Genomic DNA, 20,527 nt, shown 5'->3' with positions numbered 1-20,527 from the left:
CGGGACTTGGGGCGATGCATCCTCTGCGAACATTCCCACCCTCCCCTGGGGAGTCTGAAGCCCAGAGGAGGTGAACCTGCCAGCAAGGGTGGAGTGCAGCTGGCTCCCGGTGTGCCCACCTCTGCTCCTGTGCCCTCCCCCACCCAAATATAGGGTATTTACTTGTAGAAACCTGTGGAAATGTGTCCTCAGGCAGCTGCCCGGCCAAGTGGGCGAGACATTAGCCAGGGGTGAGTGACACGGTCTGGGCCCTGGCGTCTGCCCTGTTGTGCCCCTGATGATGCCAGGACACACCATCGGCTGCTGTTCTGGGCACTTCCAGGCTGCCGTGAATGCCCCCGACCTGCGCAGCACCCCCTCCCCCGCCCCGCCTCCCCGGGTCCCGGGACACCACTGAGTCCACAGGCCCAGCACCTTCTGCCAAGGAACCTGGTTAACTTATATTGTTATATAGCGTTAAAGTGTCTATCATGTCTTTTAAATTATTGTGACCTACACTGGGTACTGGAGGGAGGGGACAGCCTCAAGCATATTCCTCCTCCTGCTTGAAACAGACTCGTGGGGCTTCCTGATGCCATCGAGTCACGCGCACTGTCCAGGCACCTCCGCTGAGACCCCGCCCTCCCTGACTGTCAGCAGCGACCCTTCCCTTGGGTGAACGGGGGTCGGCGCGGCCCGCGTGGGGCGGTGGCGGTCTGGGCACTGCGTGTCCCCGTAGCGCCTCCCACTTCGGGAGAGCTGCTGGGTTTCCGACGGGCTGTGTCTTGCCTTCCCTGGAGGGGAGCGCCCAGCTCCAATAAAGCTGGAATCAGAAGTGAGTGTGCGTGGAGCCCGTGCGACGCCCCGGGGGGTGGGGATGCGTGTGCTGTCCATTGAGGACCGGCCCTGAGCCTTAAGCCCCCTTGGCCCTCAGGTGCCCCCACCCTTCTGATTCCTTACCCCTTTTTGCAGGCTGGGCTGGCACGATGCCCACGTGTCTCCATTCTCACACCTTTGCCCAGGTCCCAAGCGAGGCCTTGAGTCGCGCCGGCCTCCGGGCACCTTTGGGGCCACCACACCCAGCAAGGGCCACTGGTGGTGGCCGGACATAGACCTGAGGCCTCTCTGGACAGTCCGGGCTCAGGATGTGAGGTCAGGAGGCCATGGGTCTGGTGCCAGAGCCAACTCATGGATCTGGGTGGGGGCTGTTCTTAGGAGAACCCCGGAGGGGAGGGTGGGTGCTTAGGAGTGGAGGACCCACAGCCAGGAGGCCCTGGCCCCATGTGTCTCCCCCTGTGTGTCTTTTCTTCTTCTGACCCCAGCCGGCCTCAGGACCCCTATGGATGTGTCAGTTGTGTCTGGTGGGGTTTGGTTCAGGTGCCCCCCGTGGGGTGCTCCTCGCCCTCTCCAGTCACGGGCAGGTGGCCCGAGGCCCCCGGGCAGCCCCTGGCTGGCCACCAGGCTCTGCTGCTTCTCCCTAGAGGCCCGGGTGCCACCGGGCCTCAACACTGCGGTAACCGTGCGAGCACCGGAGGGATGAATGGCATTCCTGCCGAGGGCCGGAAGGCATGCGGCGGGGCCGGTTTGGCCGCTGCCCGCTGTCCCAGCAGCCTGGCATCGGGCGGAACCGCTGATCAAACAAGCCCCTTCCACGCTGTGCCCGCCAGGGCACCCACGGAGCCTGGCCCTGGCCCCGGATCCCAGTGGAGAGGCCACCAGGTGGGCTTTCCGAGAGGGACGTGTTCCTGTGGGGCGTGGAGACTGGGAGGCCGACGGAAAACACCCTGGACTTGCAGCCCAAGCCCGTTCCTTCCTACTCGGGCGCGGACAGCTCCTAGGGTGGCCCCAGTGTCCTCATCTGAGGGCAGGAGGGGGCCCAGGCCAGCACTCAGTGGTTGGGGGGGCCCGTGGGGCCCAGGCCCCGGGCTGGCTAGTTTGGCAGGAGGCCCCGGTTCCCTGCGAGACGGTAAGCAAATCCGCGGTGGTGGCTGCCTCGGAACGCCGGGGTCCGGCTACTCCCACAGGGCCAGGAATGAGGAAGGAGCTTCGAGAATGCCCCGGCCCCGGTGCCCAGACTGTACTTACTTCTTGGCCACGGTTCAACCCCAGCCCCGGCCTCCCAGGGCCGCCCGGCACATCCTCCGAGGGGCCCTGCCCGAGGCGTCGAGCCCACACCGCCCAGCCCGCCTGGGGGCCCACCTGACCCCCAGCCCGAGGCTCCGCCTCTGAGGCTGCGATTTCAGGAGCTTCCACAGGCAGCCCCCACCCTCCACCACGGTGGCTCATCACCATCGGGGTGACACCCCTGCCCCCTGGGCTCTGGCCACACTGCTCTTAGCTGGCCACGAAGCTTCCCGTCCCCCCACCTTCACCAGGGATGCTCCCTCTCCAGACCTGCCTGCCTGCCCGCTGTGCTCCAGGAAGGCAGAGTCACCCAACAGGAGCGAGTCACACGGGCTCTGCCGCGGGATGTGGGGACACTACCACCCATTCCTTCATTTCTTTCTCGCTCATTCCCTTGGTTCGGTGGTGCCGGAGGCTGGGTGCTGGGCTGGGCCCTGGGAACAGAGGTGGCTCGTGCCTGGCCTTGACCTCTAGGGACTCTGGCTCCTCACTTGGGTCTCCCGCCCTGAGCGGCAGCCTGTTCTCGAGGGCAGCTGCTGGCCGAGAGCCTAGGAGACAGGAAAGGGCTTTGGGCGGGTGCTTCCACAGCTCTGAGCCTCGGTTTTCCTCTCTAGAATGGGTACGGGGGAGCAGCTGTGCCAGCCAAGCCCGGCTCCCTCCTTCTCTGCGCGAAGGCTGCCCTTGCCCACACTCTGCTCGAGGGCTTTAGCAAGCCCAGGATCTCCCCCACTGCCCACCCCCAGGGCTGCCCAGGCTGTCCACCCAGCTGCTATCTGGTGGCCAGAGCTCGCAGGGGGCTGTGGCCCTGGCAGACAGAGGTTTGCTCCTTGGTGTGGCCTTGGGAGTCCTTCCTGATCCTCTGGCTCATCAACTACAGCCCATCTCCACCCACCTCCACACAAAGCCCCCTGCCCTGCGGGCAAGCCACCGGTCCCCAGAGCTCCCTATCACGCTCCACACCACCGCCTGTCCCTGCCCAGCCTCCGCTTCAGCTGTGCCCTCCGGCCGGGATGGCCTTTCTTCCCACGTCCCCAGCCCACATCCCCTCCTTCCCATAATGCCCACCTTCCCAGCAAGCTTGCTGGGGCTCCTGCCCTCTCCTTCACTCTCCATTCGGCTTTCCCCCTGATGGACGGGGATGTCACTGTTGTGACTGTCCCTGCACCCCAGCAGGCCTAGGGTCCTGAGAAGCTCTGTGGAATATTGAACACCCCCCACCGTGCCAGACGCTGAGTGTGGTTCACAGGTAACCACAACCTTCACCCCTTCCCCACATGGGTCAGCGCTGGCTCCATTTTGCAGATGGGAAAACCTAGGCACAGAGAATCGAGTGTTCTGTCCAAGGTCACACAGCCAGCAGAGGCAGAATCAGGATTGGAATTCGGGTCCTCTGGGGTCTTCCTTCTACCCAACTCATCTCCCTCCTCTCATGAGGGGAAACTGAGGCCCTGGGATGTTGCCCAAGGCCGTACAGAGATGTGCGGGAAGGGAATGGCTGAGGCTAGTCCTGGGGAGGAGGTGAGGGCAATGCTCTGTCTTGAGGACAGAACAGGAAAGACGAGGCTGGAAGACAGCAGGCAGGATCTGGATTAGACATCTGGGTGAACTTCCCAACGCCCAGAGCTGGGAGGCAGGCGGGCTGGGGAAGAGAGGCGAGTGGGGCTGTCGCTCTTTGCACTCAGGCAAACAGGAAAAGTGCGAGTTCCCCTGAGCGGAGCAGTCAGGACCGCTCCCGGGAGGCACCAAGCCAGGAACAGGGCCGCCAGGAGCCAGGAAGTTCAGCTGGATGTCAGCCTGGGTCTCGCCCACTGCTGTCCCGGTCCCTTTCCCTCCTCTGGGTCTGAGCTTGCGCCCACCTTCCTTCTCTGGGATGCCGCCTGCCTGCCCATTGTGTCCTTGGTCTTCAGGGCCCGGGGACTCAGCAGCCTGGCCTGGGCATCCCGGGGTCTTGCGGTCTAGGAAGGCCCAAGAGGGTTGTAGGCTTGGGACCCACAGCAGTGCCCAGCAGAGGCCTGGGCGGTGGGCAGGTGGTTGGCAAATACTGGGGCTCGGGGCTCTCTTACCGTGCGCCCTGGGCAAGCACTGCTCCCAGGGCCCCAGGGGTGAACAGCACCCAGGTCAGAACTGCCTGGCCGGCTGCCCCGGCTGGCCCTTCCCCGTGTGATCTGGGCCTCACGCCTCTCTGGGCACAGCTGGAATCCCACAGCCATCTGGGACCTTGTAGAAAGGAAAGCCCTCACGGCCTTGCAAGGAAGCAGCCCAGGAGCCCCCTGCCTGAGCCACTGGTGCGGGGCCACCGCTGACGCCATTCTGCTGGCTCGGCCTGTGTGGGCTGGGGGGGTGGTTTGCTCAAGGCCCCTCCCCTGGTTTCTGGCTCAAACCCTCACTTCTGGCTCCTGAGCCCCTGGCTTTTCCACCAAGCAGGACAGGGTACGACGTCCATCCACTCAGACGCCCCTCCGTTCCCTCGCCCCTCGTTGCTGGGCTCCTCAGTGCCCAGAGCTCAGCTAGGTGTTGAGGGCTTCCAGAGCTGAACGGGCGATGAGGTCTTCTCCTAATCAGCACCCAGAATGGCGGATGGAACGGTGAACAAACGGGCCTTGTCAGCCCCCCATACCCAAGGCTGCCATGGAGGGGAGTGGGGTCTGGAGGGCAACGGAGTGTGGAACCCGGCCTTGGGTGGACCTTGGGGTGGTCAGCAAAGGCTTCCTGGGGGAGCTGGCATCCAGGCTGGGCCCCAGAAGAAACGGGATGGAAGGAAGGAGGTGGGAAGGATGCAGAAGGGAAAGAGACGCTTCGGGCACAGGAACGGAGGCCAGGGGGGCTCTCGTGGGTCCCGGGGTAACTGTGTGGACAGCGGAGCATGGGGTTTGGGGGTGCCGGGCAGCGAGGAGAACAGAGCTTGAAGGGCTACCCCATGCCCGATAGGGTTCCAGGACCCTCTGGAAGGCACTTGAGCCTCACGGTTTCCAGCATTTGACAGGAGCCTTCCCGGCCCCCCCTTCTTCTTGTGGCCAACACGGTCTCGTGCCTTCTGGGCAAAGGCCCGCATGCCAGCTGGCTTCTCTGACACCCAGGCTGCTGTTTGGAGCCCCTGTTTTCCAGTGGGAAAGTGTCTCAAATGAGACTCCTCGGGCCGCGAAGGGTGCGGGGAGCGAGGGCTGACATTGCCGGCCCTCCATCCAGGTCCCTTTGCTGGGCTCGGGGGCCAGGGCTCTTGGTTACCAAGGCTTTGCCAGGCCTTGGGCTGTTTTCTGAGGTCCCACCAGCTTAATGAAAACATTCGAGGACGGGCCTCCATGGGCCTCCTCTGGGCCTCAGTTGCTCTATTTGGACTCTGGTGGATCCCAGGGTCCTTGTCAGAGCCAGGAAGAGCCCCGTCTGGGTGAGCACTGGGCAGGCCGCCCCCCAGGCTCCCCGTGCCTGCCCTCTCTGGGCTAACAAGGCCGCACCAGGACCCCGAGCTTCTCCTTGTCGACCAACCTGGGAGGGAGCGCCCTGCTTACTGACGGAGTGGGGGCAGACTTGTCAACATGTCCTATCAGGGGCCTGGGCGTGGGCGGGCTGTTTCACACCTGCTTCCCAGGAAAGAGAGATCAATGAAATCTCAATGACAAGGACTCTGGGAGAGGGAGGGCCGTGGTTGGTGGCCACATATCTGAGTCACCAAGACTGTCTCCAGAGCTGGGAGAGTGCCCATTAGAGGGAGGGACATCTCGAAGGGCCTGTCTCTAGTGGAGGGTCCTTCAGGCCATCAGGGTCCGCCAGTGCCTCATGGGGGAGACTTTGGGGCAGCCCAGGAGGCCCAGCGGGGGGCAGGCCTCAGGCCGTATCAGAACTTTCTCATGGCCAGAGCTACTGAAGAGAGGTGGGAGAGGTCACAGTTCTGGGCCGGGGAGGAGGGCGGGCAGGGTCCGGTTCTGGGAAGACTTCCCTCTCCTCTTGTCCTGACATTGGCGTTCCCTCTGGAGGCGAGAGTCTCTTTGCCTCATGGTTGTTCATTCTTTCCACAAATATTGTGCTCCCCCGCCACGTGTCAGGTGCCGGGGAAGCCACGAAAGGGAGCCGACGGTCCGGAGGGGGCGTGAGACCACATTCTTTATGGAAAGTGTGAGGGGCTCCTCCCTGCAGCCTGGAAGCAGGGACAGGGGTGGGGAAGCTACTGAAATAGTCCAGGCGGGAAGGGGGAGAGTGGAGAACCTGGGCGCACTTTGCAGACAACGCAGCGGCATTTCCGGAAGGGAGTTCGGGCCTTGGGTAGGGATCCACAGAGAAGGGCCGGCCAGAGAAGGCCGATGGCATGCTCAGCCCCGGCTGTCCCTCGACGGCATTGGGGAGGGACTTAGCCCAGGACTCAGTCCAGCCTGCTGCTCAGAGGGAGGCTGGGAGAGCACCTGACCTGTCTTCACCCGGGTAGCCTTGGATCAAGGGCATGGCCCCGACAGCTGGGCCCCGGGGAGCACGAGGGGCCTCTGGGTCCAATACTTCCCGCCTGTGTGACCTTGGCCCCACTCTGCCTCAGTCTCCCCTCCGTAGGATAGGAAGAGAGTGTCCGCCTAGGGCCCGTGACTAGGGGCCAGGGAGATGGCTGGTGATGAGTCAGCGGAAGTCAGCAGCTGCCCCCCTCCTCCCCGCCCCCCTCCCCATCCCGGCCAACTGAAGACCAGACGTGCCCCCCAAGCTGCGAAGCCCCTCCACTACCCCCCTGCTCAGCTCTCCCTTTGCTGGGCAGGCTCCTCAGTGGAGGGGTGCTGTAGGGGCTGGTAGACCCTCCCCGTCCTTCCCTCCCATGCAAGAGGGACGGTCCTGCCCCCCCCTGCCCCACCTCCCTGGAAAGTCTGCCTGTGAACAGGCCTCTTGCAGGTGACAGCCAGACAGGCCCCAGCACAGGCCTGCCCTCCTATGCTCACCACACTTTACAGTTTACAAATTTCCCTACGACTATTTCCTGGCTCAGGGCCTAGACGCCCCAGGTCCCAGCCTCTCCCTGGTCTCCAAGGCCCTCTCGGCTGGTACCCCTCTCCTCTCGCGTTTCTTCTTGGGGGCCTCTTGCTGCCCCCTGACTGAAGCTGAGCCTCAGGGTCCTCAGGGCCCCCTGCTGTCCCCCTCACGGTGTTTTCATGGCCATGAAGTCACCTGTCTCTCTAGCCGACGTGGCCAGAGATCTCTTTGACCCTTAGCTCCCATCGGTGGCACCCAGCACATCCCCCTAACTGCTTCTGTCCCTCTGGGACTCCCTGGGACCTCTTGCCCTGCATCCTGGCAGAGCCCCCTCCCCGAGGACCCCCTGGGTCCATGTCCCGGCCGTACCCCTGGAATCCTGCCTCGTGTAGCTGGGACACCTGGGCCTGAGTGCCACAGGGCCGTCTGGCGGGCCCTTGGCGGGGCCGCTCAGACCCCTTGAACTGGCCCATTACATTGCCCACTTAGCCCCCATTCTTCACAGGCCTGCAGGCTTTTCACCCACCCCTCCCTTCTACCCTCCTCCAGGCCCTCCGGCCTCCCTCCTTGTGGCCCTGATGGCACTTCTTCCAGGATGCCCTGGTCTGCACCAGGTGCTCTGTGCTACCCCCACGGGCTGGGTTATTGTGGTCTGTCTACTCTGAAATGGGGGGAGGGGTCATTCCTGTCGGGTGAAAGGTGGGTGCCCCCGGCCCTGCGCCTGCCCACCTGGGTGTGGCCGGCTGGCGAGGACATGCCTCCTGCGCAGCCGTAATGGGCACCTTCATCCCCTAACCATCTTCTGATACCTTCATACCCCTGTCACCGACAGTTAAGTCAAAACTTGGCAGGAGCCCCGGAGGGCCAGGCCAGGCCTTGCACAACACGGGGTGGGGCGCAGGGGTGGGGGGAGGAATCCCCGCAGGGACGCTGAGACGCCCCTATTTTTAGCCTCCAGAAGAAAACTAAACCCCAACACACACACAGCATGCAACACAAATATTTGTTTTTATTCTTAAAAGGGCTCGGGTGGCGGGTTTGGGGCCTGAAGCACACGCTCGGTTGAGCCACGCTGGCTTGGAGGAAGTCTCGCCTGTCCCCACATGCCCCACCCTGCGCTCCCTCCCGGGGACCCCACCCTGCGGCTCCAGGAGCCTCCCGGCCCCGCCCACCCTCGCTGTCCTTTAGGGAACTAGCCGGGCAACTTCCCACCTCCCGCCCTGCTCCCTGCTCCGCCGGGTGTCCCTCCAGCCCCGTTGTGACGCCCTGCCCCTCTGTACGGGCCTCAGGCCTGGAAATCCGGCCTTCGAAAAATTCCTGCTCTGCGGAAACCTTCCCCAGCTCAGGATTCCCTGTGGCCCCGGGACCGACCCTCCACGGGCGACGCTGGGGGACAGTCGACCCCCCATTTGGGAGCGTTCGTTCCGATTGTTCTGCCACGGCGTCCGGGCTGTGTCCCTGGGAAGCAGACACGAGGGAGACATCCCCAAAGCGCTCCCGGCCTCAGGGACAGGCAGCGGGGTGTTTGAGCTGCACGGGAGTGCTGGGGAAGGAGGGGGGCATGGCTCTCTTGCCAGGGCCAGGGCCGCCCTGACCAATGACAGCAACTGGGGCAGCTCTGAACAACAATGAACTTTCTCACGGTTCTGAGACCAGGGTTCGAAGCCAGGGTGTCGGCAGGGGGGCCTCCGCGAGAGACTCTGCTCCAGCTCCCGGTGGCTGCCAGCAGCCTGGGCTCGTGGCCGTGTCACTCCCTTCAAGGCCAGCACCTGCTCATCTGTCTGTGCTCCTCCTCACGTGGCCGGCTCCTCTGGGCGCGTCAGAGCGCCCCCTCGGAAGGTCCCCTGTGATCGCACTTGGGGTCCTCCGGTAATCCAGGACAATCTCCCGTCTCAAGACCCTTCCTTAATCACATGGACCCTAGAAGGAAACATTGACAGCTTCTGGGATTAGAACCTGGATGTCCCTGAGGCTCACAGACTCCGTGAAGTCTCTGTGAAGAGAGAGTCCCCCCAGAGGCAGCTTTTTCTGAGAAGAGGGCAAAGCCGGGAGGGGTCCACCAAGGCAGAGGACAGACCCGAAGCTGCTGCATCCAGAATTTGGGATCGGGGACAAACGCAAACTCTCGGCTGCATCACGGACTACCAGGCAGCTGGGGGGGCCCTCTGGGGAGGAGCAGGCCTGGGCTGGCTTCGCTCACACTCCTGAGCCAGCGAAGAAGCAATTGTCTGAGGCTGCAGGGGTCCCCACGATCCACGGCTCTGAGGGCCCTCCCTTGAGGTGTTGCCCCAATAAATATTCGGTAAAGCGGTGGCCCTTAGCATTCTTGTGACTGCTCTGTCCCCACCCATCCCCTCCTGCCCAGGACTGTCTGGTTCATCTCCAACTTGGTTAGGGTCCACCCAGGATCCCTAGAATTCCTCCCGTCTCCAGCCCTGCCTGTGGGGCAAATGAGGTGTTCCCTGACTGGTATGCTCTTTCCAAAGAACTCTGAGTGGCCACCTTTTTGCTCCTTGGGCCTCAGCTTGGCGGTCACCAACCCAGAGACTCATTTGTTTCTTTATTATTTTTGAGAGACAGAGTGTGAGCTGGGGAGGGGCAGAGGGGGGAGGGAGACACAGAATCCGAAGCTGAGCTGTCAGCACAGAGCCTGACACGGGGCTTGAACCCACGAACTGCGAGATCGTGACGTGAGCCAAAGTTGGATGCTTAACCAACTGAGCCACCCAGGCGCCCCCCCAGAGACCCTTTCAGGCTCCAAACTTAGAAGCGGCCCCCTCCCCAGGCCTCTCACCCAGCTTGTCCCCCAGGGTTCCAGTTGGTTTGGCCGCCATGTACATCCTTGGATAGGACTATTGCTGGCCCTTCATCACCGCGGCCCGATGACAGGACCTAGACCGTGGCAGAAATACGGCGATGTTCTGTTGACCCAGTGGATGGATATGTACCACACATTGGTTCGGTGATGAGAAAATGCCATAAATACTGGAAAACAACACCTGAGGACAAAATACCTAGGTGTCTTGCCCCTGGCAGAGCGAATGCGGGAGCAAGCAGACTGCTCTGGCTAGGCGGGGGATGGGTGGGGTAGGTGGGGGTGGTGGGGGGTGGTGGGAGTGGGGGGCTGGGCCCGAGGCCCTGGCTGGGTCAACAGCCAGGTGGAACCTTTGTCCAATGAGTGCATTTATTAAGCGTCCACTGTGTACCAAGACTGTCCAGTGAACAGCGTACTAAGGGCCAGGGCCAGGGTCACTCCCGGGCTGGGGGCTGCACAAGGCCCTGAGTCTGTCCTCAGGGATCCAAGCGGTTGTTCTGGAGAAATGCAGGAGGCTGGACATCTTTCTGTCCTGCTCTCCTGTAGTCAGGATGCTGTGGGGCTCAGGGAGCACTGAACCAAGTCAGGCAGGACGACTAGGGTGGGGGGGCGCCTCTATCCGTGCACACAGCCAGGAGGACCTCCGAAAGTGTTCACCTCACAGGAAGTGTGTTTGGAGGGGAAGGGGTCCGGGGCCTGAATCCCCAGCGGCTCAGGTGGGTGCCAGGTCGGGCGGACACTGTGGCACATCGGGGTGAGCCTCACAGGGCTGTTCTCACGTGCTCTGGGAGCCCTCGGCTCCGTCCAGAGCCTGCTGGGGGCAGGGGCTCTGGCCCTCAGACCCGCCTCCACAGGGCGCCTCCGCGGTGGCCGGCTTTGACCGTCAGGGTTCCACAGAAGAGTTAGTTTGACAAAAGGGTCTGGCTGCTAAAAATGCCAGAAAACCACGAAGAGAGTGTAACACTGGAGTGTCACGGAAGGTGTGCAAGGCTCAGAGAGGGCCCTGGTCTGCCCCAGGTCACACTGGCTGGTCCCCTGACTCCACCCAAACAAAGTCTTCCTGAAGCTGGGCTTCTCAACGCCCCCGGGGCCCGGGACAGAGCAGCCCGGTTCTGATCCCATCACCCCAGACTCGGCTGGAGGTCCTGAAGGAAAGTTCCGGTGAAAAGCCAAAGCTGGGAGACTCTGGGCTCAAATGTTCCTAAGTGAAACTGGCAGCTGAGAGACAAGTTCCAGAAATGGCTGGAGAACTTTTGGCCATGCTAATTAGCCACTGAGGTCACAGGTCAGGGTAGGCGGCAGGCACAGGGAGGCCGGGTTACTGGATGCAGGCTGGCTTACCTGGGGTTCTGGTCGATGCCACACTTCCCGGTAGGTCTGGCTGCCTCTGTCTGCTGCTGGGTGTCACCCCGTGGAGACAGGAGCTCTGGCAGGGTCCTCCTGTGCCCGTGGCTGGGGGTGGGGCTCAGCGCTGATCAATCTCAGGAGGCAACACTCCCGAAAGGACTCGGGGCCCAGAGAGAAGCGTCTGGGGGGGGGGGGAGGGAGGTGCGTGGGGCTGAGAAGGCCGACCGCCCCCAGCTTTCTAAGCAGAACTCAGCCCTCCCGGATCTGGCTGGCTGTGATGGCGAAAGGACTTCGGGAGCCAAGGCTGAGGGCAGGAAAGCCCAGGGAGCTCCAGGGCCAGATGGGGGAGTCCCGGGTGCCCCAGGGAGCAAGCAGAGCCCGGGGGTCCCCAGGCCTGCAGGAGTCTGGGCCTAAGTGTGCAAGGCCTTGACTATCAAGCCTGGGCCGCTGACTTTTCTTCGACCCCTGGTGACCCCGGCAGTGGCCCGGTGACCTGGGGGTCAAACCTCTGCGGCTTTGTCTGGAAGACGTCTCCCCCTTGGGCCCCATAGCCAGCACCTGCCCCCAGGCCTCCCCAAGGTGACAGGTGAAAGAATGAAACGTTGAAGGATGCGTCAAAGGATGAGTGAGTGAATGTATGAAGGAGGGAGGGAAGGAAGGAGTGGACAAGCAAGCAGAAGCATTTCCCCAAGCTGAGGGCTTCCCCGCTGAGCAGGGCTGAGGGATAGGACCCCAGGCCTCACCCGGGCAGGACCAGACAGGGGTCAGCCCAGGCTCTGATCCGCAGGGCCTCGCTGACTGCTGGGTTCTTGAACACCCCAGCAGGTGCCCTGCAGGACCGCGAACGCAGCTGGAGTAGCCCATACTCAAACCCACAGCACCTGAGGCCCCTTCCCCGTTGGTGCACCTGCTGTCCCTTAGCTAAGGTGACCTTCCAATCCTGTCTGCTGGGCAGACTCCTATGTATCTTTCAAAACCGGTTCACGCGGGGCACCTGGGTAGCTCCGTTGGTTGGGCGTCTGACTTAGCCTAAGTCACGATCTCGTTGTTCCCGAGTTCGAGCCCCGCATCGGGCTCTGTGCTGACAGCTCAGAGCCTGGAGCCTGTTTTGGATTCTGTGTGTGTGTGTGTGTGTGTGTGTGTGTGTGTTTCTCTCTCTTTGCCCCTCCCCCACTCACGCTCTGTCTCTCTGTCTCTCTGTCTCTCAACAATAAATAGAAAAAAAAAAACCGGTTCATGCGGCACCCCCCCCTCCAGGAAGTCTCCAGGGCTGCATAAACAAGGGCAAGAGGAGTAGGGGCTCCAGGGGCCATGAGGGGCTATATGGCTGCTTTGCCAGCATCGGCTCCAAGTGCCCACCCAAATGCAGGCCCGGAGCGGAATCTTGGGGGGCTCACTGCTGGTGGGAGAGACTCCTGCACTCAAGGCACCACAGGCAGAGCAGGGCAAGGGCCCGGTGTGGCGGGAGGGAGCGGCCTCTGTGTCAGTGTCTGCCCCTCCTGTTACCTCCCAGGCCTGTGGCTGGGTGGCCGTAACCTCTGCAAGCCTCAGTTTCCTCTTCTGTAAAGTGGGATTATCTAAACTCCCACTCCGAGAGGTCTAAATGGCCTGGGTGAGGAAACGAGCCAGGCACACTGCCCGGTATAACGGAAGTTCTTGGTCTACCAAAGTTTGCTGCTCAAGAACGGCAGCTGTGCACAGAGTAGAGACCACAGATGCACCGAACTTGAGAGTCCGGACGAGGCTCTTCGGACACGTGGCGGCTGCTGGATCAGCCCCATGGGAGGCTCTTCCTACTCCCCGCACCCTCCGTGGCTCCCAGCAGGGCTGAGCCCCTCAGGGGGCAGGATGCTGGTCAGCCTGGGGCTTGCGCACACCCTCTCTGACCCTCCTGGGTGGCCGGTAGGGCTGGGGACTGGGTGTGTGAGGGTCTCCCAGGCTGGACCCGACTCCTGCCTCACACCCCTCCGGTCTGGTGGGCCTGGGAGATCCCTGGGTCCCCTCTGTGAGACGTCACGGCCCGACAGTCACAGCCCCACTCCTGTGAGCTGTCAGGGCCTCCCGCCTTTTTCTGGGGATGCCTCGGACGGACGGAGCTCAGAGGGGCGGGCAGGCGGGAGCCAGCGCTGGTGGGCCTCTGGTCTCAGGACAGAAGCTCCCCTCTGGGGCCTTGGCCTCCTCGTAGCCAGGCGGATAATCCCCACCAGCATTGTGGGAGCCGGAGCCGGGCCCTGGGAAGATGCCCCAGAGGCTCTGCTTGGGCCCTGGAGGGCGACCTCTGGGGTTTTCACTGGTTGCCCCACCCTTGGGGTAATTGAGAAAGCGGCTTCCTTTTAATTAAAGCTCTGCAAAGGGTCTGAGCTCCCCAGGAAAGGAAAAGTGTAGATGCAGAATAATTAGCCAGACAAAAGGCAAATCCCCTTAGCATCTCCCTGGGTGATTGCAGGTTAATTGGTTGAGGCTCTAACCCGCCTGCCCGGGCCAGACACCCGGGCTCTCCCCAGCCTCCCGCCGCTCGCTGACCCTGAGGCCACACCTGCCCCACTGTCCGGTGTGGGAACCCAGCAGGGGCTCCGGTTGCCCTCTGATCCGCCCCTGCCCCGCCAGGCCCTCTGCTGGCCTCCTGGCCCCTCCCCCGTCATCGTGGCCCAGAGCCAGGGTGAGCCTGCCGAGGAACCCCGGCCCGTCTCCCTGGAGCCCCTGCGGCCCTGGGCAGGCACGCTCTCCTGTGCTGTTCCAGCCCCAACGCACCTCTGAACCTTTGGCTGGGCTGACCCCTCTGGCTGGCAGGCCCCCCCTCCCCACCAGCGCCCCAGGATGGCACTTAAGCACTTCCAGGCCCCAGGCAAGGCTCTGGTGCAGGGTGTAAATAAGGAGCTGGGGAGTGCCGGGGGCTTCCCTCACCAGCCCCGACTCAGGCCGGGGAGTAGGGCTGCCTTCCTGCTCAGGCCCTGCGTCCACAGGAGGGAGCTGGCTTGAAGAAACGGAAAGGTTATCAGTGAGAAAGAAAAGGAGGGAGGAAGGAGGGAGAAAGAGAGAGAAGGCAGACAGGAGGGAGGGCCCGAGGACCAGACGGCCAGACCTTCAGGATCACCAGCCCCCAGACTGGGCGAGGCTCCCTGGGAGGCCTTTGCTGAAATCATTCTGAAATGTGCCGTTTTCCCGCCCTGCTATGTGAGGCCTCTCCTTGGCTGTGGCCCCCGGCGGGACCCCTGAGCCACGGCCACCACCATCACTGTCCACAACCGTGGTCAGAGCAAGAGGTGCCCAGGCCCGCATCTGGTTTAGTTGATGAGGCCACCGAAGCCGGGAGAGGTCAGGACCGAAGGTCACACACTGAGCTGCGGGAGGGCACAGTGCAGCGGGATGGGCGCACCCCCAGTCCCCCCCCCCGGCTCAGTGGACGGTGTGGGGCCCAGACAGGGGTGGGTCTGGCCTGAGGTCGCGGAGGGGCTCCTCGGGGCAGCCCTGAGCCCCTCTCGCTGCCTCCGCCCCGGTGGCCAGTGAGTCAGCCCCACAGCTTGGTCTGAGGCCTGGGCTGCGACGGTGTTTCCAGCTGCGGAGAGAGGGGGACAGCTGTTTATTTTTCTTGCAGTTAAGGGGGTGGGGTGGGGGCGGGGACGGAGGAAGCTGACCTTGCTGTTCTCACACTGCTTCAGGCTTCCCGGGAGCCCCCGAAGGAAAGGGGGGCCGCAGGGGTAGGCTGCTGGGGGGGGGCGTGGGGCCTCCCCACCACACTCCTGGGGCGGCCGGCCAAAGCCAATTCCACAGGCCAGTTCCTGGAGCGGGATGTTGGGGTTTCCGAGGTCGGGAAGGAACTGGCAAAGCTCAATTCATGATGTCACCGGCCGGGCCCCGGCCCTGGCCCAGGACCCCGCCCTGCTACCGCCTCTGGAGGCCGTGGGGCACCCTGGGGATCGCTCAGAGCTGACATAGTGAGGTGCTCAGGGGATCGCTCAGAGCTGACACAGTGAGGTGCCCACGGGGGACTCAGGTGCCTGTTCCAGAGCAGCCCTGGGCATCCCTGCCCCTCAACACCCAGATCCTGGCTGCGGGGGGCCCTAACCCGGCGGCCCCTTGGAGGCAGGGACGATCTCCTGGCTTCTGGGATTGGCCACGGTGGCACCAAAGGGGTGTTTCCTGAACCAAGAGAACATCTTTCCAAGATGCAGTGATTCACCTGCAATGGGAGGCCCTCCGAGCACTCCTGGCCCTCCTCCTGGCAGGCCCAGGGCTCAGCCCCCATGGAGGGTGGGGACCCCCGCCCAGCCCAGGACCAAATGGGGGGTCGGTGCCGGGGGGAGCGTGTCACCTGCAGCCTAGAGTTGAGGACCCCTCCGAGTGGGAAGAGAATGGACGCGAGGGGCCGTCTTCTTTCTCCTTTCCTGGGATTTCCAGTTTTCTGCCGCAAACACTATTTTTTCTGGAACTTTTTGATGAAGTATAACCCACAGGAAAGTGGACACAGAAGTATACAGCTCGACGGGTTTTCACAAACCAAACCCTGCACGTAACCGGCACAAGATCAGAAACAGAACGTGGCCAGCTCCCAGAAGCCTCTCGATCCCCTTCTGGCCACTGTCCCACCCCGGGGGCCACGCTCCTGACTCCCATGCCGTGGGTTCGTCTTGCCTGGTTTATAACTCACATGAACGGGTCACACAGCCCGTCCTCACATGGAGGGTCACGCAAAGCCTGTCTGGCTTCTTTGTTCAAACTTGTGTTTGTAAAAAGAACCCCAAAAACGAAAAACCCCCAAACCAAAGAAGATTCTGTGCAGGGTAGGGGTACCCACAGTCGTGTGTGGTTGTAACTCATGTGATACTCTTAAAAAAAAAAAAAGTCCTGTACAAAAAAATTGAGGGGAAAGTACAGAGTTCCCATATACCGCCCTCCCCACCCCTACTATTCACGTCTATTTGTCATGACTGACGAGCGGATGGTGGTATGTGATCGTTCATAAAATCTATAGGTGACGTTCGAGTTCGCACCTGATGGGTACATCCTACGGGTGTAGACAATGTGTGATGAAACCTGTCCACCATCATAGCATCATAGAGAGTGTTTTCACTGCCCTCAAAATCCTTGGTTCTCCACCTCTTTATTTACTTCTCCTCTCCCAGCCCCTGGCCAGCACCGATCCTTTATGTGTCCACAGTTCTGCCTTTTCCCGAATGGGACAGACTTGGAATCGTGCGGTGTGGAGCCTTGTCCTAGGTCCTTCTTGCAGTTAGCGGTGTGCTTAAGGTTCCTGTACGTCTTCTCGTGGCTTGATAGCTCATTTCTTTTTAGCACTGAATAACGTCCACGGTCTGGACGGACCGTCGTCTATTTACCAGATCACCAGCTGGGGGATTTCCTGGTTGCTTCCAAGTCTTGGCAATTACGAATAAAGCTGCTAGAAACGTCCACGTGCCGGTTTTTATGTGGACGTAAGCTTGCCGGTCCGTTGAGTGCCCGCCGAGGACAGGGATTGCTGGGCCGAATGAAGAGCATGATGAGTTTGGTAAGAAAGCACCGCGCCGTCCTCCACGGTGGCCACGCCATCCCGCGTTCCCGGCGGCCGTGGACGGGCGCTCCTGTTGCTCTGCGTCCTCCCCAGCGCCACATGCTGTCTGCGTTCTGGATTTTGTACCTTTCTCCTGGGTCTGTCGTGGTGGCTTGTTTTCACATGCAAGTCCCTGATGACACAGGACGCGGAGCAGCTTTTCATGTGCCCGTTAGCCGTAAATAGGGTTGAAATAAGCCATCTCCTGTGTTATTTTCCCTCTTTTCAGATCTTTCGTGCATTTTTTATTTGGGTTGTTTTCTTCCTGAGTTTTAAGAGTTCTTTGTGTACTTAGGACAGCGGCCCTTTATCAGATACGCGTTGCAAATATTTTCTCCCCGTCTGTGGTTTATCTTCTAATGCCCTTTGCAAGCGTCTTTCACGGAGCACAAGTTTCTCATTGTAATGCTGTCCGGCTCATCAATTATTTCCTTCACGGATCGTGCCTGTGGCGTTGTGTCTAAAATGGCATCACCAAACCCAAGGTCGTCTAGGTTTCCTCCTCTGTGATCTTCCAGGAGCTTTATATAAAGTTTTGCATTTTAGGTCTATGATCCGTTTTGACTTAACTTTTGTGAAGATCGCAAGGTCCGTGTCTAGATTCATCGTTCTGCACGTGATGTCTGGTGGTTCCAGCGACATTTGTCCAAGAGCCTGTCTTCGCTCCTTTGTCAGGGTCAGTGACTGTATTTACGTGGCCCTAGTTCTGAGCTCTCCATTCTGGTCCATTGAACTGTTTGATCTTTACCCCAGCACGCTGTCTTGATTACTATAGCTTTACAGTGTTGGGTACTGTGTATTCTTTTTCTTTGTTAGTGTTTATTTATTTTCGAGAGAGAGAGAGAGAGAGAGAGAGAGAGAGAGAGAGCATGAGCAGGGGAGGGGCAGAGAGAGAGGGAGACACAGAATCCGAAGCAGGCTCCAGGCTCTGAGCTGTCAGCACAGAGGCCGACGCAGGGCTCGAACCCACGGACCTCAAGATCATGACGTGAGCCGAAGTCGGACGCTCAACCGACTGAGCCACCCAGGCGCCCCTGGTGCCGCGTATTCTGTAGCTTTGTAGGAGTCTTTGCGTAATACTCTTTTTAATTAAGAAAAGTAGCCGGTGCTATTTTAAAGAGATGCCACGGGGGGAAGCCGCTTGCAGCCGGCCCGCTGTTTGGGGTGTCTCCTCCGCTGGCCCCGTGGTCGCCTGCAGTAACTTCTAGGCCCCAGCGGGCCTGTGGGTGGCAGGATGGGCAGGGAAGGGAGGTCATTGTTTGGTTTCGCTCTTTAGGCTTGCGGGCTTGTGGGGTGGGGGTAGGGGAGGTGGGAACTCCTTGCTGTCATGTGACTATTAACCATTTCGTCAGCCGGACCAGGCCTGGGGGCAGCTAGAGGGGGAGCCCCATTCCCCCGAGGTGGACCTCTCCCATTGTTGGCTTCCCACGGCCATTCTAGAGAGAAGTCCCCATTAAGGTTTGCGAGGCTGGGGTGGAGGAGGGGCCCAGTCCCCATGGGGCCTCGGCCAGGTCACTCCTTTCTTTGAGCTCTTGTTTCCTCACCTGCAAATTGGGCCCCTGAGGGACACAAGCAATCGCTATGGCTCCGTGGCTCCCGGAGAGGGAGTGAGGCCCCTTGCAAACTGTAAAGTGCCAGGCAGACCTGTGAATGTTAAGATCGGTTGGAGCGTGAGCACGGCCCATCTGCCCGGGGACCCGTGCCACGCCAGTGACGTGGCCCCAGTGGCCCCCTGGGCAGCTTGGTTCCGGGATCGACGGGACACCTGCCTCCCAGTGCTGCTTCTGTTCAGTTACCCTACTCCGTTCCACTTAAGAACATGCGGCAGCCCTGTGAGGGGCGGGGGTGTTTCCCTGCTCGTCTCCATAAGGCGTCCGGGGCCCAGAGCTCTGTCCCGGCCTGGCGAGAGCCACTTGGCCAGGAGAGGGTGGTGAAGGCTGAGCTTTGAGCCCCTGAACCCAGGGCCTGGCTACATCCAATGACCCTGACCCCGACTCTGATGGGGGACACGGGGGGGACTCTGTTGGGGCCCTCCCCCACTGGGGCCTATGTTCCCCTCTTGGGCCTGGCCTCCTCATCGGCCTGCCCAGTCTCCAGATGGTCATCTGCTCCCAGCAGATGCACCGGGGCCTCTCGTCCCCAGCCTGACCTGAGTGTCCCCTGAGGCAAACGTTCCCGCCCCCGGAGTGGGAGCCTGGGCGGCCCAGTGCCTGCTGCGTGCTCCATTGAGGGCATTTTAGGGAATAAGAGAAGGAGGAAAGGGTACATCCCAACAGCTCTGGAACACCAGGGGGTTTGGCTTCTGTTCTCTGGGCACTTGGGGAGCCATGGAAGGTTCTGGGACCTGCAGGAGGGGGTTTGGAAGGACATCACCCCGGTGGGCCTATTGGATTCTCTAGGATTTACAAACCCCTCTTGGGACATCTGTTCCCTCGGCTGGGAGAGAGTTCCCCGAGCAGAGGCTGGCGTGAGGCCTCAAATAGAGGGACACGAACCCACTGGTGGGTGCTGGGCCCGTGGTAGGCGGGCAGTCCCCATGGCCCCTTCTGAGGAAGTGGAGCCCCGTTGTGTCCCTGAATGTCAGGACCGGTGGGCTCTCGGCCACAGGACAGCCTGGCCCACGGTGGACCCCCCCCCCCCCACCCACACACACAGGGTGGGACAGCACACAGCGGGCCAGACACAGTCCCTCGTTAGGCTGAAGGAGCCAATCCGGGTCCCGGAGGAGGACATTCTCGAAACTGGCCAAGCTAGCTGCAGGTGCAATTTACCGAACCAGGCGACTGGCCCGTCGGTTTCTTCAAGAAGCGGCACCCTCCCTGCCACCTCGTCCTCCAAGGCCAGGCCCAGCGGAGCCCGCGGACGGCAGCCCGGCAGGGGTCTGGTCAGACGTGGGCCTCCCTCCCCCCGCTCACTCCATCCCCCACCTGGCGCCCCCCTCCCTTGACACGGGGCCATGGCCAGGCCTCCTCCCAAGAGGGTGGTCTCCCGAGACCTGGGTGCCACCCGGTTAAGCTGCGGCCCTCCTGTGGTCTCCAGCCAGCCAGGCGCTTCTCTCTGGGCCTCAGTTTCCCTCTGTGGGAGGAAAGAGCTCTTCCCAGAAGTTGGCTGGACAGGACCCTGTGATCCCCGGCCCGGCCGGTCATGGCACCAGTACCCCTTGAGCTGCAACCACTGATGGGCTAAGGAGGCAGCCTCAGGGTGAAAGGCAGAGCCCAAAGGACAGGGCCTCAGGACCCTGGCTCCGTGCTCTCCCCCAACCTATGGCCCCCAGGGGCTCCCTGGGCCTGTCCCGTGACCTCAGTGCTGCACAGACCACAGCCCTCTGCCCCCACCCTGGCCTTCCAGCTGACCTGCCTCACCTCAGACCCCCGCCGCCCCCCCCCAACCTCGGGCCCTTGCCTCTTGTCTGACTCCCGCTCACCTTCCAAAGAAAAGCTCCAGAGGCACTCCTCCAGAAGGTTCTTCCTCCTTCCTCTCTGATGAGGGAGACCCAGGGGCCATGGGAGGCTCCTATAGGAGGTGTTGGTGGAGCAGGGGTTTGAGTCAAGAGGAGGCAGGAAGGAGCTGAAGGAGGAAGGCCAGGAGGGCCTGTCCGAGGGCCCTTGCCACCCTGAGGGGGGTTACTGGTGCATATTGTTGTTCCCCTTTCTGGAACAGGGGCTGGGCGGGAACCTCTCCAAGGGCCTGGTGCACGCGGGAGACGCCCGACCCCGCTGGGTGCATGGGTGAGTAAACAAGGAGGTAAGAATGAGTCAGATGATCTGGGAGCC

Source organism: Panthera tigris, chromosome B4, assembly GCF_018350195.1.
Source record: "Panthera tigris isolate Pti1 chromosome B4, P.tigris_Pti1_mat1.1, whole genome shotgun sequence".
NCBI classification, from domain to species: Eukaryota; Metazoa; Chordata; class Mammalia; order Carnivora; family Felidae; genus Panthera; species Panthera tigris.
This window is presented reverse-complemented; position numbering follows the sequence as displayed.